Source organism: Eurosta solidaginis, chromosome X (assembly GCF_040869045.1).
Source record: "Eurosta solidaginis isolate ZX-2024a chromosome X, ASM4086904v1, whole genome shotgun sequence".
NCBI lineage: Eukaryota > Metazoa > Arthropoda > Insecta > Diptera > Tephritidae > Eurosta > Eurosta solidaginis.
Genome location: NC_090324.1, coordinates 143,602,946 through 143,624,157, shown reverse-complemented (window position 1 = coordinate 143,624,157; position 21,212 = coordinate 143,602,946). Strand labels below are relative to the sequence as shown.

Here is a 21,212-nt window from a genome sequence, read left to right as displayed (position 1 = left end):
GCCTAATGAACTGACAAAAGAAACAATCATTGTAAATTTTACCAAGTAGCGCAACTAACAGCTGATCGGTGAAAATTCGCACATTCACACGCACAGTTCTCGACTCAGGTTCAAAAAAAAACTTTAGATTATTTAACTCAAATTTTAAAGTGAGATAATCATTACGAATTTATGTATATAGAATATATAAGGCGTTTTTGTTGTTATTAAAACAATAGTTTTATTTATATTAAAGCTTTTATCATTTTTTTTTTAACTTTGAAAAAACTCCGAACACCATTCCTTCATTATATGAAATTCGACTGCCTAGTCCACTGCCTTCCACTCTGTTCGCAACATAACCTCTATTTAAGCTGCCAAACTATATAGTAAACAATGGAAACAATTGACCCAATTTATAACGTTGAAAACTATGCCAAAGAAGTTAAGTTTAGGATATAGAAAACGCACAAAATGGCACAAAATCTGATTAATAAAAATAAATTACAAAGTAAAAATCTGTACGATAAAACGGCACGACATTTAATTGTAAAAATCGGAGATAAAGTAGTTTTACAAAAAGAACCACATCATAAACACGAAAATATTTATCAAAGTCCGTTTATTATAACCAAAATTAACGAACCCAACGTAACTATTTTCGATGAAGTTAAAAACAAAGAAAAAGTAAAAAACCGCCTAAGTAAAGTAAATTAACATTACTTCAATACTTTTACTTTAAATTCGATTGAAAAACAAATCCAAAATTTACTTACTAGCATTTAAGCAGCCACGAAGGCTTAAAAACTGTTAAAACAAAACAAAAAAGAGAAAATAACACGAATTTTGTATATTAAAAAAAAACATATTTCCTGAAAATTGTTCATAACACAAAAAATACATATTTAATATGTAATAGAAATGTAAAACTTTAAATTGAATATATAAAACACGCACAAAATGGCACAAAATCTGATTAATAAAAATAAATTACAAAGTAAAAATCTGTACGATAAAACGGCACGACATTTAATTGTAAAAATCGGAGATAAAGTAGTTTTACAAAAAGAACCACATCATAAACACGAAAATATTTATCAAGGTCCGTTTATTATAACCAAAATTAACGAACCCAACGTAACTATTTTCGATGAAGTTAAAAACAAAGAAAAAGTAAAAAACCGCCTAAGTAAAGTAAATTAACATTACTTCAATACTTTTACTTTAAATTCGATTGAAAAACAAATCCAAAATTTACTTACTAGCATTTAAGCAGCCACGAAGGCTTAAAAACTGTTAAAACAAAACAAAAAAAGAGAAAATAACACAAATTTTGTATATTAAAAAAAAAAACATATTTCATAAAAATTGTTCATAACACAAAAAATACATATTTAATATGTAGTAGAAATGTAAAACTTTAAATTGAATATATAAAACACAAATATTTACAAAAAAAACATTCAACATATTCTCTCGTAAATTAAAATATTATTAATATTTATACCTTTTATTTAAGTTAAAATGAACTACAAAAATGTAACTACAATTTGAGTATTCGATGTATAAAATCTTTTTTCAATTAATAATAAAAATGGTTTCGAACCAACGAATTAAAAAGGGGAGGTACACCCTAATATAAATTTATATTCGTTTGTTCGCAACAATTTTTATAAGTTTATGGCCAAAGAAGAATGTGAAAAAACTGATCACTTTGTCAATTCTTCTTTTCCCCAAAAAGGATGATGTAACAGCAGCCTTAACAAATTATAAAAATGTCACCCTGTTTCCAAATTGCTGCAACACCCGTTGTCTACTGTGAACGAACAACAGGTGTTGGAACAACTTGGAAACAGAGCAATTCGGCTCGGCAGAAAAAGACCTGCCATTATAAATTTGGACAACTAAAAACGCAAGACGAACATTGGCAAAAAAACCTAAAAAAATAAATTAAATCCAGTTGTACAAAACTAAAGTTAATTAATAATTGATTAAATAATTAAAAGACATTTTACTATACGACAACTGAATTAAATAAAGAAGAACTAAACTATAAAACTACAACTACTGTGTTTGGGTGTTTTATGTGGGGTGCGTTGCGCGTGCAAGCGCACGTCCACATTTAAATTTACATTTTTCGGAGGTTCATAAAATGATCCTTATAATGTCATTGTATTTGTAAATTGTTACCATATATTTTTCCAATCCGATAATTTTTGTTTAAGTTGTTACATATCTGTGAGGACTATGTCCGGTAGATAATAAATAAATAAATAAAGAGTGACACGCGTTTCCCTGGGGAGTATGCGTTCCTCTTCCACAAGTTTTGGGTACTTTTCTTTGAGTACTGGATTCACCGGGCAATTCCCGGCATAAAGGTCCGACGCCTGTTTGTGGAGTTCTCAAACGTAATTCCAAAGACTTTTTTGATCCGGTAACGCGGAAAAGTCTTTACATTAGCCTTGTAAGATCCATTTTGGAATATGCCTGCATCATTTGGGACTCAGACTTTGTCACACATTCCAGCCGGTTAGAAAGAGTTCAAAGGAGATTCACTAAATTTGCCCTTCGACGAATGCTCACTCTTGAATCGATGCCATCTTATGAACTAAGATGTAGAATTTTAAATATTAAGTGCCTTAATATTGGCGGCCACCGTGGTGTGATGGTAGCATGCTCCGCCTATCACACCGTATGCCCTGGGTTCAACTCCCGGGCAAAGCAACATCAAAATTTTAGAAATAAGATTTTTCAATTAGAAGAAAATTTTTCTAAGCGGGGTCGCCCCTCGGCAGTGTCTGGCAAGCGCTCCGATTGTATTTCTGCCATGAAAAGCTCTCAGTGAAAACTCATCTGCCTTGCAGATGCCGTTCGGAGTCGGCATAAAACATGTAGGTCCCGTCCGGCCAATTTGTAGGGAAAAATCAAGAGGAGCACGACGCAAATTGGAAGAGAAGATCGGCCTTAGATCTCTTCGGAGGTTATCGCGCCTTACATTTATTTATTTTTTAATATTCGAAGGAAAATTTGTGGTATTTTCTTTATCAAAGACATTTACGACAACAAAATCGATTCTCCGGAACTACTTTTTCTTCTCCCCTTCTATGCACCTGAAAGGTGTCTAAGGGACAAATACATTTTCTACGAATTTCTTCTTCTGAATGAATTTCTTCTTACGAATTTTGGAAATAATGAACCTATTCACAGAATTATCTCTTTATGTACCTCTCTTTGCAATCATGCCGATTTTAACTCATGTAAAGAACATTTTAAAGCTGATGTTATTGATTACTTTCTTTTCAATTAATATGTTCCAGTATTCCTATTAATATATAAATGTTTGTACATGTGTATTTATTTAAGCCGTAGCGAATTTTTTACAAAAATTTTTGTTATAATGTTGTAACAGCAGCATTAACAAATTATAAAAATGTCACCCTGTTTCCAAATTGCTGCAACACCCGTTGTCTACTGTGAACGAACAACAGGTGTTGGAACAACTTGGAAACAGAGCAATTCGGCTCGGCAGAAAAAGACCTGCCATTATAAATTTGGACAACTAAAAACGCAAGACGAACATTGGCAAAAAAACAAAAAAAAAATAAATTAAATCCAGTTGTACAAAACTAAAGTTAGTTAGTAATTGATAAAAATTGTAAATAATTAAAAGACATTTTACTATACGACAACTGAATTAAATAAAGAAGAAACTAACTATAAAACTGCAACTACTATGTTTGGGTGTTTTATGTGGAGTGCGTTGCGCGTGCAAGCGCACGTCCACATTTAAATTTACATTTTTCGGAGGTTCATAAAGGTAGGTGGTGGAACTTTTTATGAAATATGTGAAAAGTGGCAGTGAAAGCGTTAAATAAATAAAAACGTCCAAAAACTACAACTAAATTATACAGAAATCATCAAAAAAAAACTTTAAATAACAAAATATATTAAAAACTGCAATAAACGGTACAGAAGTAATACAAAATCTTTAACTGAATAAAATCGACTTAAAACTACAACAAATATAAGGCCAAAATGGAAAAATTTCCATACAACAACGCTATTAATTAACGGAATTTAAAACCGACGCCACTAGCCAACTGTACAACACGGCCATTTTTAAAGTCCACCACCACCACCAGCATTTAACATCACTGCCAGCAAATTAATTGTAATGTGGAACCAACGCCTCTAACACCCCTTTCCTTATGGTCCACCCCTGTTGAAACGGCAAGTTTCCTTGGACTCCCGTTAGAGGATATTGATGACAATTTGTGATCGGTCGCGGCTATTAGGTGGGGCGAGCATTGCTACAACAACAACAACATCACTGCCAGCATTAAAATCGAGACCAGCAGAGGCAGCGCCGGCGAAGACCGTCAGAAACAACTCCGGCATCAGCAGCATTGGCGACGACAGCAGCAGCGTTTACGACAGTGGCAGCATTTACGGTTGGCGCAGCAGCAGTCATAAGTATATTATATATATATGTATTTAACATTTTTTAACATTCTTTTCTTTAAACGTATATATGTACGTATATTAAAATTTTTTAAAATTCGGTGCTTTCGCATTTCAATCAAAAATTTCAAAAATTAAAGGAAAAAATAATTTCACATTTTATATAAATTTGGGATTTTGACATAACGGTGGTTTGTGAAAAACCAATTGCATTTTTTATATAAACGGTGGTTTGTTAAAAACCAATTAACTTTTTCGATATATGCGGTGGTTCCGTTAAAAACCAATTCAAATTTTTTTGGATACATGCGGTGGTTCCGTTAAAAACCAATTAAAATTTTTTTTGATATAAACGGTGGTCCCGTGAAAAGCCAAGTAAGACTTTTTTATAAAGCGGTGCATCCGTGAAAATATACGACTTTTTTTAACAAAGCGTGAATATAAATGGATCTTTTGAACAAGTTACAACAATTTTGAGATTTTTACCAACTAATACCAATATACTTTTGTGCAAAGTTTAAATTCAATTACTTCTTAAAGAATTTTCTATACAAGTATAATGCAGTTTTCATAAATTCTTCAAATAAATTGTTAAATATTTCTTTAGCGACTATTCACCTGTAAATCAGTTTAATTTTACAATTTTTTTTTTCTTTTTCCTCAATATTTCAGCTTAAATATAAATTCAGACATTCAAATAAGCACTTCATTAATTTCATAGTTTGAACTGAATTATCTGTGCTATTCTGATAATTTCATATGTACAAGCTTAGAAGTGGTAAGCAAGTGCAAAAAACTTCAGATTCAGAATCCGATTGAGATATCTCAGCCTCAAGCTACGAAAATATAACTTCATCTTCGACCGATAAAGTCACCAAACAGGAAAATAAATTATCGTTGTCAGCAGATTTCCCAGGCTTCGAAGATTCTTCCAGTAAAAATTTAACTTCTAGTTTAGTTTCAAATCTTAACGATTCAAATAGTGAAATATTAACTTCAAATTCTTCTACTTTAAAATTAGATCTTAACGGTCCAAATAGTACAAACGTGGCCTCACCTTCTGCTAATTCAGCTCCAGATCTTAACGATCAAATCATGGCAACACCAGAGGATAAGAGAATTTTTATTAATACATGTGCTAATTCTATTAGAGAAAACTACAGTGGTGATCCTCTTGCACTTGATTCTTTTATAGACAAAATCGCATTACTTGAACAATTCGCTACTGCAGATTTAACTGATACTTTTATAGCGTTCTTAAAATCAAAATTAGAGGGTAAAGCCCGTGAAGCAATACCCACACAAGTAACTTCAGTCAATGAAATTAAAACAGCTCTACGTAGTAGGATCAAACCGGACAACTCGAAAGTTGTAGCAGGAAAAATTGCAACGTTGCACGATAATAACAATAATTATACAGATTTTGCGAAAAAAGTTGAAGATTTAGCTGACTCCCTTCAGCGGTCTCTTATTATTGAAGGGATCACTCAATCGAAAGCTCATGAAATGGCAGTCGAACAAACTGTTAACGTGTGTCGTTTAAATGCAAAATCAAATTTAGTAAAAACCATTCTAGCCTTAACGGCATTTACTGATCCGAAAGACGTAGTAGCAAACTTAATTGTAGAACAAAACAACGAAGTAACTGAACGTCAGGTTTTAGCTTTTCGATCACGTGGTTAAAACACATTCAGAAATTCAAAACCTAAATTACTCAGATTTCATAGAATTACAACTTAACGAGTCACAAAAATTTTGTTCTTTCCTAGTAGACACTCAAGCGGACATTTCTTTAATAAAGATATCATGTTTAGACAGAAATATTTCCTTAAATACGAACGACATTATTAACATTACCGGTGTCACTTCTAATTCAGTTTCTACTTTAGGTAAAATTACAGCAAATTTAAATTTTTCTAACTTTTCTATTAAACATACTTTACATGTAGTAAATGAATACTTTAATATTCCATCCGATGGCATACTGGGTAAAGATTTTCTGAAAATTAACAAATGCATTATTAATTATGAAAGAAATAGTATTTCCTTTTGGGTAGGTAATGAAAAAATCGCGATACCAATCCTACATGGAACAGAAAGTGATAGTTGTATCATTCCACCAAGATGTGAAATATTCAGACTTTTTGATTTAGGAGATTCAACCGAACCACTTTTCGTGGACTCGCAGGAAATTGAAAAAGGTGTTTTCACAGCTAGGTGCATTGTTAATTCCAGTAACCCAATACTTAAAGTCATAAATACCATGGATGATATAAAGTATGTCAAAAGAAAAAGTATTCGGATAGAAAAACTTTCAGATTATAATTAACAAGACAGAAACAGAAGACAAACGAACGAAAAAACTTATTTCAATTTTAAAAAATCAAATACCGCAAGGTATACGTTAAAAACTATAGATTGCCATACTCTCAACGCGAAGAAATAAATCGCTAAGTAAATAAATTGTTAGACAACGATTTGATTGAACCCAGTTATTCGAATTACAATAGTCCTTTGATTGTAGTCCCAAAGAAAGATACTAATGGTCAAAAAGCTTATCGTATGTGCGTAGATTTTCGCGCAGTAAACAAAAAACTCATTGCTGATAAATTTCCACTAGCTAGAGTTGACGGTATTTTAGAAAATCTCGGTAGAGCAAAGTATTTTTCCATATTAGATCTTTTTTCAGGATTTCATCAAATCCCCTTGCATCCTGAATCACGTGACATTACTGCTTTCAGCACCTCGGTCGGCGCGTTTAGATGGAAAGTGCTTCCATTCGGTTTAAATATAGCACCTAATTCATTCTCACGAATGATGACAATAGCTTTTTCGGGTATACCACCCAATGTCGCATTTTTGTACGTCGACGATATTATCGTCATAGGTTGTAGTGAAGCACACCACATTAAAAATCTTTCAAAAGTTTTCGATACTTGTAGGTCTTTCAATCTCAAACTTAACCCAAATAAATGCAACTTTTTACGTCCAGAAGTTACATTTTTAGGTCACAAATGTTCAGCCAAAGGTTTGTTGCCAGACGACTCTAAAATAAACGCAATTAAAAAGTATACAAAACCGACTGACAAAGACGCGGTACGACGATTCGTCGCGTTTGCAAACTATTACAGACGGTTTATACCTAATTTTGCGTCTCTGGCAGCGCCTCTAAATCGATTAAGCAGGAAAAGAGTTGAATTTGTATGGGATGTAGAGTGCGAAAGAGCATTTTTATTTAGCAGCGTTACTTTCACCAAAATTACTTCAATATCCAGATTTTACTAAACAATTCATTATTACCGTTGATGCTTCCACAACTGGATGTGGCGCTATTTTAAGTCAAGAACAGCAAGGTAGTGATTTACCAATTTGTTTCGCGTTTTTTCTAAAGCATTTAATAAAGCCGAACAGAAAAACCCCATTATAGAATTAGAGCTTTTAGCTATTTACTTTGCAATCAAGCAATTTCGACCATACGTTTATGGCACCCATTTCTTTGTAAAGTCAGATCATAGACCTCTAGTATACTTATTCAATATGAAAGACCCATCTTCAAAACTTTCAAGAATAAGACTAGAACTAGTTGAATATAATTTCATTATAGTTTACATAAAGGGTAAATCAAACGTTGGTGCTGATGCACTATCGCGTATTACAATCGATAAGATTAAGGAATCGAACAAACAAATTTTAGCAGTTCAGACAAGATAATCTTCATATTAAAACAGACAAAAACGACGAAAGACAACTTACTTTACATGTCTACGACAAACTTTCATTTAATTTTTCGAAAAAAGTTCCACGGATAAGATCTGCAATTACGTACGATAAAAATAATAAAACAACAAATTTAAGAATTTTTGCGCATATTAAACATAAGAAACTCGAGTTGCTTAGTTTTGAGCTTGTTAACGAAATAATGACTTTAGAGAAATTACTTTCGAGGCCTGAATCAGAAGCCGGCAAACGCAGAATTAAGCAAATTGAATGGCCTAAAAACGATATTTTGTTCGAACATTATACTATTACAAATTTCAAAAATATTGGAAATAAAATTTTAAAATCATTAGAAATTATACTAACAGATCCAGTGGAGACAGTAACAGATGAAGATACAAAATTAAAACTAATGAAAATTTACCATAATGATCCAATTTCTGGTGGACATTGCGGAATGGAAAGACTTTACGCAAAACTGCGAACAAAATTTTATTGAAGAACATGACTCGTGATATATCGAAATATATCAAAAATTGTAATGATTGTCCTTTAACCAAGGTTAAACCTAAAACAAAAGAAAAACTTGTTTTAACACCAACTCCTTATAAACCATTTGGTATACTAGTAATGGACACAATAGGACCCCTACCTGAGTCCAAATATGGTAACAAGTTCGCACTTACCATGATTTGCGACATGACTAAATACCTGGTAACAGTCGCTGTGCCAGACAAATCGGCAAAAACAATAGCTTCAGCAATCTTTGAAGGCTTCATTTTCGCATACGGCACAATGAATGCCATAAAATCAGATTTAGGTACTGAATTTAAAAATGAATTATTTGAAGAATTAACTACACTTCTAAATATTGAACATAATTTTTCAACTGCATACCATCACGAAACTGTTGGCACGATTGAACGCAATCATAGAGTTTTTAATGAATACTTACGTGCATACTTAAAAGATACTTTTTCTGTTTGGGATGTTTATTTAAAATATTTTACTTTCCTACACAACACTACGAGTAGCACAGTTTTCGACAATCAATTTTCTCCTTTCGAGTTAGTTTTTGGGAAAAAGGCGACTTTGCCTAATGAACTGACAAAAGAAACAATCATTGTAAATTTTACCAAGTAGCGCAACTAACAGCTGATCGGTGAAAATTAGCACATTCACACGCACAGTTCTCGACTCAGGTTCAAAAAAAAACTTTAGATTATTTAACTCAAATTTTAAAGTGAGATAATCATTACGAATTTATGTATATAGAATATATAAGGCGTTTTTGTTGTTATTAAAACAATAGTTTTATTTATATTAAAGCTTTTATCATTTTTTTTTTAACTTTGAAAAAACTCCGAACACCATTCCTTCATTATATGAAATTCGACTGCCTAGTCCACTGCCTTCCACTCTGTTCGCAACATAACCTCTATTTAAGCTGCCAAACTATATAGTAAACAATGGAAACAATTGACCCAATTTATAACGTTGAAAACTATGCCAAAGAAGTTAAGTTTAGGATATAGAAAACGCACAAAATGGCACAAAATCTGATTAATAAAAATAAATTACAAAGTAAAAATCTGTACGATAAAACGGCACGACATTTAATTGTAAAAATCGGAGATAAAGTAGTTTTACAAAAAGAACCACATCATAAACACGAAAATATTTATCAAAGTCCGTTTATTATAACCAAAATTAACGAACCCAACGTAACTATTTTCGATGAAGTTAAAAACAAAGAAAAAGTAAAAAACCGCCTAAGTAAAGTAAATTAACATTACTTCAATACTTTTACTTTAAATTCGATTGAAAAACAAATCCAAAATTTACTTACTAGCATTTAAGCAGCCACGAAGGCTTAAAAACTGTTAAAACAAAACAAAAAAGAGAAAATAACACGAATTTTGTATATTAAAAAAAAAACATATTTCATGAAAATTGTTCATAACACAAAAAATACATATTTAATATGTAATAGAAATGTAAAACTTTAAATTGAATATATAAAACACGCACAAAATGGCACAAAATCTGATTAATAAAAATAAATTACAAAGTAAAAATCTGTACGATAAAACGGCACGACATTTAATTGTAAAAATCGGAGATAAAGTAGTTTTACAAAAAGAACCACATCATAAACACGAAAATATTTATCAAGGTCCGTTTATTATAACCAAAATTAACGAACCCAACGTAACTATTTTCGATGAAGTTAAAAACAAAGAAAAAGTAAAAAACCGCCTAAGTAAAGTAAATTAACATTACTTCAATACTTTTACTTTAAATTCGATTGAAAAACAAATCCAAAATTTACTTACTAGCATTTAAGCAGCCACGAAGGCTTAAAAACTGTTAAAACAAAACAAAAAAAGAGAAAATAACACAAATTTTGTATATTAAAAAAAAACATATTTCATAAAAATTGTTCATAACACAAAAAATACATATTTAATATGTAGTAGAAATGTAAAACTTTAAATTGAATATATAAAACACAAATATTTACAAAAAAAACATTCAACATATTCTCTCGTAAATTAAAATATTATTAATATTTATACCTTTTATTTAAGTTAAAATGAACTACAAAAATGTAACTACAATTTGAATATTCGATGTATAAAATCTTTTTTCAATTAATAATAAAAATGGTTTCGAACCAACGAATTAAAAAGGGGAGGTACACCCTAATATAAATTTATATTCGTTTGTTCGCAACAATTTTTATAAGTTTATGGCCAAAGAAGAATGTGAAAAAACTGATCACTTTGTCAATTCTTCTTTTCCCCAAAAAGGATGATGTAACAGCAGCCTTAACAAATTATAAAAATGTCACCCTGTTTCCAAATTGCTGCAACACCCGTTGTCTACTGTGAACGAACAACAGGTGTTGGAACAACTTGGAAACAGAGCAATTCGGCTCGGCAGAAAAAGACCTGCCATTATAAATTTGGACAACTAAAAACGCAAGACGAACATTGGCAAAAAAACCTAAAAAAATAAATTAAATCCAGTTGTACAAAACTAAAGTTAATTAATAATTGATTAAATAATTAAAAGACATTTTACTATACGACAACTGAATTAAATAAATAAGAACTAAACTATAAAACTGCAACTACTGTGTTTGGGTGTTTTATGTGGGGTGCGTTGCGCGTGCAAGCGCACGTCCACATTTAAATTTACATTTTTCGGAGGTTCATAAAATGATCCTTATAATGTCATTGTATTTGTAAATTGTTACCATATATTTTTCCAATCCGATAATTTTTGTTTAAGTTGTTACATATCTGTGAGGACTATGTCCGGTAGATAATAAATAAATAAATAAAGAGTGACACGCGTTTCCCTGGGGAGTATGCGTTCCTCTTCCACAAGTTTTGGGTACTTTTCTTTGAGTACTGGATTCACCGGGAAATTCCCGGCATAAAGGTCCGACGCCTGTTTGTGGAGTTCACCAAGGACCTGCTTGTGTTTTTTTGCTTCATACGGCTGGGTTCTCTGGTTTCTGGGTATTCAACAGGAACTGTTTGGTTAGCATCTCATTTCTCTCCCTGATGGGGAGTATTCTCGCCTCATTATGTAGATGGTGTTCTGGAGACATAAGAAGACAGCCCGTGGCGATTCTGAGAGCAGTATTTTGGCAGGCCTGTAGCTTCTTCCAGTGGGTATTTTTTAGGCTTGGCGACCATATGGGTGACGCGTAGCAAGTAAACGGCTGGCCAATTGCTTTGTATGTAGTAATGAGCGTTTCTTTATCTTTTCCCCAGGTACTGCCAGCAAGGGATTTGAGGATTTTATTACGGCTCTAGATTTTCGGAACAATTGCGGCTGCGTGCTAAAATGTAGGTCCTGATCAAACGTCACACCCAAGATTTTGGGGTGTAGGACAGTCGGTAGCGTAGTGCCATCGACGTGGATGTTCAAAATGGTCGACATTTGGGACGTCCATGTTGTAAATAAGGTCGCGGAAGATTTAGTAATACCAGGTTTCGCGAGGCGAAACAAATGGAGAGATCAGGGAGGTAGCCTTTTATTCTGTTGCAGAGCTCATCGATCTGTGGGCCTGGGCCTGTGGCCATTATTGTGCAGTCATCGGCGTATGAAACTTTCTGGTGGTGAAGGTAGCTTAGATATGTAGAAATTAAACAAAAGTGGGGATAGGACACCACCCTGCGGCACCCCTTGTTTAATTCTTCTTGGTTTTGATGTTTCGTTTCTAAATTGCACCGATGCCTGCCGACCACCCAGATAATTTGCGATCCACCTTTTAAGACATGGGGGAAGGGTATACCCTTCCAGGTCTTGCAGTAACGTGCCATGGTTGACCGTATCAAAAACGTTTGTTAGGTCTAGCGCTGCGAGTACTGTTCTATGGTGGGGGTTTTGATTTAAACCGCAATTTATCTGGGTTCTGATGGCATTTAGCGCGGTGGTGGTGCTATGGAGTTTTTTGAAGCCATGCTGAGGACAGGCTAGCTGCAAATTTGCTTGGAAATAGGGGAGCAAAATGGCTTCAAACGTCTTTGCTACTGGCGATAGGAGAGATAACGGACGATACGACTCTCCTATGTTAGCTGGTTTCCCAGGCTTTAGTAGCGGGTCCACCTTGGCCATTTTCCGTTTTTCGGGTATGACAAAGGTGGAAAGAGACAGGTTGAAGACATGCGCTTAGTATTTGAAACCCTCTTTCCTCAGGCTTTTAAGCATCGGCATGACTATGCCGTCTGGGACCACTGCTTTGGATGGCTTAGCGTGACCAATGGCATCTTCAACCTCTCTGGCGGTGATGGTAATTGGTGACGGGCTGAATTTATGTTTATGTGCGTGTCTGTTGGCCTCCGTCTATCTTTGTCGACCGCTGAATGCATTATATATTGGCGGCAGAAAGCGATCGGGCATTTTTTCGCATCCGACAGCACTTTATCGTCAAAGGTGATGGAAACTTTGTCATTGTGCCTAGACGGATTAGATAGGGACTTAAGGTGGACCAAAGTTTAACCACACCGGCAGAGAGGTTCCAACCTCTTAGGTGCTCCTCCCATTTCGCCCGCTTGTGTTCATCCACAAGCAATCTGATGCGTTGGTTTATATCCCTTATTTGGGGGTCGCCTGGGTCGAGCTGCCTTATAAGGTCACGTTCTCTCGCTAAATTTGCGGCCTCCGCCGGGAAGTGGGGCCGAATTTCGGGAATTCTCCCGGCGGGAATGAAACGCTCCGAGGCGGATTCAATGACCTTGCGGAAAGCACGCTCCCTTTGGCGGGCATCAGTCGGGATAAGAAGGGCAGCAAAGAGGTTGTCTGTAACAGATTTGTATTCGTCCCACTTTCCTTTTTTAAAGTTTATGAAAGTGCGTTTTTCTGTAACGATGAAGTCGGCGGTACACTCGAACGAAATAAGTATAGGAAGGTGGTCGGATGCCAATGTTACCATCGGCTGCCAGTTGACGCAGTTTACGAGTTCTGCGCTCACAATTGAGATATCCGGCGAACTGTGACAGCTTCCTACCATACGTGTGGGGGCGTCTCCGTTTATTGTGCAGAACGTCGTTTATTCTATTTGATCCGCCAACATCTCACCCCTACTGTCCGCCCGCAAGTTTGAATGCTATAGATCGTGATGGGCTTAATGCCTAAGTCGCCTAAGATATGCGATTGTTGCCAGTGCTTAAGGCGCTAATATTAGGGCGGTATCCACTGGGGCAACAGGTGGCAGGAGGGATGTAGATGTTGATGATTTCTAGGTTTGCATCGCCTGACCGGACAGATAGGCCTTGACGTTCTAAGACATTGTCCCTGCGGTCGATGCCAGGATATTGCACAGAGTGGTGTATGATAAACGACAGGCCGCCTCCATTTCCGCTCATGCGATCTTTTCTGTGGACATTATACCCAGAACAGGTTTGCAGTGCAGATCTTGCTGTGAGTTTAGTCTCTTGAATCGCAGCATAGCGGATGTTGTGCCGCTTCATGAAATCGACAATCTCCGTGATCTTCCCAGTTAGTCCATTACAGTTTAACTGCAGAATTCTGAAGTGCATAGGGGGAGACGTCGCCACTCTGGGAGTAAGTGACGGGTGACTACGCCTGGGTTGAGGAAGGCCAGGGCGCAACTGCTGTTGTGGCCCTGGGACTGGGCGTCCTTGGGCAAGCATTGGGGTACCCGGTAGATTGGGGTTTGCGACCTGGCAACATGGCGCAATGAAACCCATCGGGGGGTTGCCGTCGCGGAGACCAGAACATCTAGGAAAGTGGCACCGCCCAAGGCAGGAGCTGCATTGAGTGGATGTCGGAAACATATATATTATGTGCTGGCAAACGGTGCAAACGGGGTTAGGGACTAAGAGTCTGTTTCCCTGACCTACACGATTGCTACCGGAAAAGAGGGGGGGGGGGGGTCATCCTACGGTCGACAAAGATAGACGGAGAGCCAATAGACACGCACATAAACACAAACTCAGCGCGTCACCAATTACCATCACCGCTAGAGAGGTTGAGGACGCCATTGGTCGCGCTAAACCATCCAAAGCAGTGGGCCCAGACGGCATAGCCATGCCGATGCTTAAAAACCTAGGGAAAGAGGGTTTCAAATATTTAGCGCATGTCTTCAACCTGTCTCTTTCCACCTTTGTCATACCCGAGAAATGGAAAATGGCCAAGGTGGTCCCGCTACTAAAGCCTGGGAAACCAGCTAACGTAGGTGAGTCATATCGTCCGATATCTCTCCTATCGCCAGTGGCAAAGACGCTTGAAGCCATTTTGCTCCCTTATTTCCAAGCACATTTGCAGCTAGCCCCTCATCAGCATGGCTTCAGAAAACTCCATAGCACTACCTCCGCGCTAAATGTCATTAGCACCCAGATAAATTGCGGTTTGAATCAATATCCCCACCATAGAACAGTACTCGTAGCGTTAGACCTATCAAAAGCTTTTGATACGGTCAACCATGGCTCGCTACTGCAAGACCTGGAAGGGTCCACCCTTCCCCCATGTCTTAAAAGGTGGACCGCAAATTATCTGGGTGGTCGGCAGGCATCGGTGCAATTCAGAAACGAAACATCAAAACAAAGGAGAATTAAACAACGGGGTGCCACAGGGTGGTGTCCTATCCCCGCTTTTGTTTAATTTCTACATATCTAAGCTACCTTCACCACCGGAAGGAGTCACAATCGTTTCCTACGCCGATGACTGCACAATAATGGCCACAGGCCCAGGCCCAAAGATCGATGAGCTATGCAATAAAATAAACGGCTATCTCCCTGATCTCTCCAGTTTTTTCGCCTCGCGAAACCTGGCATTGTCACCGACTAAATCTTCCGCGACCTTATTTACGACATGGACGCCCCAAATGTCGACCATATTGAACATCCACGTCGATGGCACTACGCTACCGACTGTCCTACACCCCAAAATCTTGGGTGTGACGTTTGATCAGGATCTACATTTTGGTGCGCACGCAACCGCAATTGTACCAAGAATTCAGAGCCGTAATAAAATCCTCAAATCCCTTGTTGGCAGTACCTGGGGAAAAGATAAAGAAACGCTCTTGACCACATACAAAGCAATTAGCCAGCCGATTACGTGCTACGCGTCACCCATATGGTCGCCAAGCCTAAAAACCACCCACTGGAAGAAACTACAGGCCTGCCAAAATACTGCTCTCAGAATCGCCACGGGCTGTCTTCTTATGTCCCCAGAACACCATCTGCATAATGAGGCGAGAATACTCCCCATCAGGGAGAGAAATGAGATGCTGACCAAACAGTTTCTGTTGAATACCCAGAAACCTGGGCATCCCAACAGACATCTGATTGACGAACCAGCACCGCCTAGGGGCCTAAGGAGTCATCTCCGTAAGCATTTTGAGGAAATACGGCACCTGAGAACCCAGCCGTATGAAGCGGAAAAACACAAGCAGGTCCTTGGTGAACTCCATAGACAGGCGTCGGACCTTTATGTCGGGAATTGCCCGGTGAATGCAGTACTTGAAGAAAAATATCCAGAACTCGCAGAAGAGGAACGCATACTCCCCAGGGAAACGCGTGTCACTCTTGCTCAACTTCGTTCTGGATACTGTAACAGGTTAAACTCTTACCTATCCAGAATCAACCCCGACATACAAAATGTATGCCCTGCTTGCAATGTGTCCCCACATGACACCAACCATCTCTTTAACTGTAATGTGGAACCAACGCCTCTAACACCCTTTTCCTTATGGTCCACCCCTGTTGAAACGGCAAGTTTCCTTGGACTCCCGTTAGAGGATATTGATGACAATTTGTGATCGGTCGCGGCTATTAGGTGTGGCGAGCATTGCTACAACAACAACAACAACAACAACAACAACAGGGGGGGGGGGGGGGGGAGAGAAGACGGGGCAGGGGCTGATGCTCAGCATTGTTACCGACTCTGCTACGAAGATAGTAGTTATGAGTGGTAGCAGCTGTTTGAGTTGTTGGCGCCGCGGGGCGCGAGCAGCAGCGGGTACTTGTTGTGGCTTGCTGAGCAGCGGGGCTGCTGGAAGGTAGTGGGGGGGCGCTAAGGCGTAGACTACGGGACGCCCTTGGACGTGAACAGCAAGGAGCCACAAAAGATTTATAAAAGTTACGTGGACGTCGGGTTTTGGGATCAAGCCCAGAACAACCTGTCCGATGCAACCATCCCTTACACGAACACACTGAACAGAGTATGACCGTCCTAAAAAGATTATTTTCTGGCAAATGCAGCAAAACCATTTCTCAGGACCGGGGTCAGGAGATGGACCCGGATTGGGTTCGATACCTTCCCGGAGTAAGAGAATATGTAGTAGTCCTGCTGCAAGGAGCTGCTGGGAGAATGACAATTTGTGGGAGGGACGAAACAAATTAAATGGGGTCACACTGAAATGACAGTCCTTGGTCGGGAAAAATCCCGAGTCGCTCCGGTACATAGAACCGACTGCCTTGGGAAGCGCCTCAATAGTCTAGTTGAGGGGTCGACTGCTAATACGCTACCATGGGCTACGCCATGCCAAGTCCGGGTGTGGGGTAAAACCGTGGCTACCGCCACGGTGATGCACAATTTTTATTGTGGGTACGGCACAACAGCCACATGAAAATCGCCAAATTCAACTGCAGATATCTCCGGACAGAGATAAAATTTTTCTTTTCCGCCTTCGGATTATTGTTCTCGAGATTAATACGCGTATTTTGACGCTTCTCTCGATGTTTGACGCGTATTAGCAGTCGACCCCTCAACTAGGCTATTACCGCAGAAAGGTGTTCTGCGCAAAAATACTATGGATCCCACCCCCGGTTTCGGAGGTACCCTCGGGTCTTTTTTCGGTTTTTTGTTAATATCTTTTGAACGACCTAATTTTTATTTTCCGCCTTCGGCTTTGTAATACAGATGTCAAGACGCGTCGTTTGACGCCTCTCTCGATAGTTTTGGTAGCGTATTAGCAGTCGACCCCTCAACTAGACGGTAGTAGTGCAGTTTACGGTACCCACCCTAAAGTTGGGCCAAGATTTTCGAGTGAGGTATCAAAAGACGCGTATTAATCTCGAGAACAATAATCTGAAGGCGGAAAAGAAAAAATTTATTTCTGTCCGGAGATATTTGCAGTTGAAGTTGGCGATTTTAATGTGGTTGTTGTTGTGTTTGTACCCACAAAAAAAATTGTGCATCACCGTGGCGGTAGCTACGGTTATACCACACACACGGACTTGGCATGGCGTAGGCCAGGGTTATTTTTAATAAGCGCGGCCGTAGGCCGCCAACACAGAAAGGTGTTCTACGCAAAAATACTATGGATCCCACCCACGGTTTCGGAGGGTCCCGCGGGTCTTTTTTCGGTGTTTCGTTAATATCTTTTGAACGGGTAAAATAAGTTAACATCCGCTTTCGGATCTAGACGTGAATACGCGTCTTTTGATACCTCACTCGAAAAGGTAATAGTCTAGTTGAGGGGTCGACTGCTAATACGCTACCAAAAATATCGAAGTGTCAAAAGACGCGTATTAATCTCGAGAACAATAATCCGATGGCGGAAAAGAAAAATTTTATCTATGTCCGGAGATATTTGCAGTTGAAGTTGGCGATTTTCATGTGGTTGTTGTTGTGCTAGTGGCTACCGCCACGGTTATACCACACACCCGGACTTGGCATGGCGCAGACCAGGGTTATTTTTTATAAGCACGGCCGAACTCAGAAAGGTGTTCTGCGCAAAAATACTATGGATCCCACCCCCGGTCATTGTGAATGATAACTAAGTGTGATATCTTCTGCATAGACGTCAAAATTCCGAAGTGATTGGATCACCTCATGTGTAATTGACTATCGCTGTCTCATTCTGTATCTCTTTCTATCACCCGCTGAAGATAGGCGCCGCCATATTGAACACCTCGCCAAAACGCTATAAAGTAGCTATATTGAACATACTGTCAGGCAGTTAGATAAGATATCACACTTAGTCATCATTGAGAATGCCCCCGGTTTCGGAGGTACCCGCGGGTCTTTTTTCGGTTTTTCGTTAATATCTTTTGAACGTGTTATTGTTTTTATTTTCCGCCTTCGGCCACCGTGGTGTGATGGTAGCGAACTCCGCCTACCACACCGTATGCCCTGGGTTCACACCCCGGGCAAAGCAACATTGAAATTTTAGAAATAAGGTTTTTCAATTAGAAGAAAATTTTTCTAAGCGGGGTCGCCCCTCGGCAGTGTTTGGCAAGCACTCCGGGTGTATCTCTGCCATGAAAAGCTCTCAGTGAAAACTCATCTGCCTTGCAGATGCCGTTCAGAGTCGGCATAATGTAGGTCCCGTCCGGCCGATTTGTAGGAAAAATCAATAGGAGCACGACGCACATTTAACGAGAAGCTTGGCCTTCGATCTCTTCGGAGGTCATCGCGCCTTACATTTATTTATTTTTTTTTTTGCGGTAGCCACGGTTATACCACACCCGAACATGGCATGGCGTAGCCCAGGGTTATTTTTTATAAGCGCGACCGAAGGCCGCCAACGCAGAAAGGTGTTCTGCGCAAAAATACTATGGATCCCACCCTCGGTTTCGGAGGGACCCGCGGGTCTTTTTTCGGTTTTTGTTATCATCTTTTGAACGGGTAAAAAAGTTAACTTCCGCTTTAGGATTCTTGGTCTAGATGTGAATACGCGTCTTTTGATAACTCACTCGAAAATTTTGGCCCAAATTTCGGTGGGTACCGTAAACTGCACTATTACCAAAAAACCGTCTTATTTTGGGAATAGGTTTCAGTTTTAAAACAGTGAAATGAGATGTAACTCTATTAAATACGCTGGTATTAGTCTAGTTGAGGGGTCGACTGCTAATACGCTACCAAAAATATCGAGAGAGGTGTCAAACGACGCGTATTAATCTCGAGAACAATAATCCGATGGCGGAAAAGAAAAAGTTTATATCTGTCCGGAGATGGAAATCGCCAACTTCAAATGCAAATATCTCCGGACAGAGATAAAATTTTTCTTTTCCGCCATCGGATTATTGTTCTCGAGGTTAATACGCGTCGATTGACACCTCTCTCGATATTTTTGGTAGCGTATTAGCAGTCGACCCCTCAACTAGACTATTACCGGTTTTTCTTCTGTAATGTGTTAAAAAACCAATAACTATACTTACACTTTGTTCATATAATATTAAGCACATTACACGTGGCATACATTAAAATTAATGTTCACGTATTACGTTTCACTTCTACTTTATTTGAACAGCTATTACTACAAAATTTAATTAACTTGACAAATTAACTGAACATTAATGTAATGCTTACAAAAGACATCCACTCCAACATTTAATGGTAAAAACTTCACAATCGTATGCAGACACTAGTGATAGGCTCGTTCCCTAACAATCAGAAACAGGAGGTCATCAAGTCAGAATATACACAACATCTATGCCGAACTCGGTTCTTTCACTCGAAAGGCAACACAAGGGTACGCTTACATAGCCACCGATAAACCGAAAAATTGCAATCAGCTGTTAAAATCGGCCGGGCTGATATTAAAATTGCAACCGATTATCGGCCGGGGTAATCGTGCAGTTTAAGGTACCCACAGAAATTTGGGCTTTTTTTCGAGTGAGATATCAAAAGCCGCGTATTCACGTCTAGAAGTTAACTTTTTTACCCGTTTACAAGTTATCCGCACACTGTGGTAAGCTCTTGACCGGTGTAGTTCGCAACTTTTTTCAAGTCCGCTAAATAAAATCGGCAACGAAAGAAAATGATAAATTGATAAAACACGGTGCAGTGAAATAACTCCCAAATGCAATAACTCCCAACAAAAAAATGAAATAACTCCCAAATATTTTCCATACAAATTGGGGCTTATTTCATAATGAAATAGCTCCCAATTCATTGGGACTTATTTCATAATTTTTGCTGGTAATTATTTCACAATTTTTAAATGTTTTAGAAGTCCTTTTGACTGAACCAATTAAGTGAGTAAAAAGGATAAGCGCACAAAAGAAAAGACGTTTAATTAACAGTTGAACAATTCGCTTTTATGGAAAGAAAATTTTATTGAAGTGCTTATTCTTTAAACGTCACATTTCAACTGTAGTTAACGAAGGTAAAAGTAGTAAAATAGAATACAGATAAAAGGGTTGCCATCTTTGTTCCGACAATGGATAATACCAATACTCCCACTCATTGTTGTAAACAAAGTCGGCGACGTTCTCTTATGATGTCATCACCATCAAATTGCACAAGTATTTATGACGATTCCTATTCAATGCTTTCGTAAATATATCCGCGATCTGCTCACAAGTATTTATATATTCTAAGTTGAATTGATCATCTTGAAATTTTTCTCGGATAAAATGGTACTTTTATGGAAGACGGGATTCTTAATTAAACGAATTGTGCTTTGATTGTCCATATATAGTATCGTTTTTAGTTTTGGTTCATACAACAAACTAATTAAAAAACGTTTAAGCCAGATTAGTTTCTTGATTGCCTGACAAGCCGCCACATATTCAGATTCCGTTGTTGATGTTGAGACCGAATTTTGCCTTACTGATGCCCAG

General features: G+C 38.0%; 1 protein-coding gene across 5 annotated transcripts in view; it reads right to left on the bottom strand.

The window, feature by feature from the left end:
* LOC137235448 (eukaryotic translation initiation factor 4 gamma 3-like) overlaps positions 1-20,092 on the bottom strand; it is a 925,455-nt gene extending 905,363 nt beyond the window's left edge. For 4 of the 5 annotated variants that reach the window (XM_067758446.1, XM_067758450.1, XM_067758447.1 and 1 more), the window contains exon 1: positions 19,806-20,027. The gene's annotated coding sequence lies outside the window, so the exon portion shown is untranslated. Of the gene's footprint in view, positions 1-19,805 lie in introns of all 5 variants that reach the window. The other variant, XM_067758449.1, reaches the window with a different exon arrangement.
* Between the last annotated feature and the right edge of the window lie 1,120 nt (positions 20,093-21,212).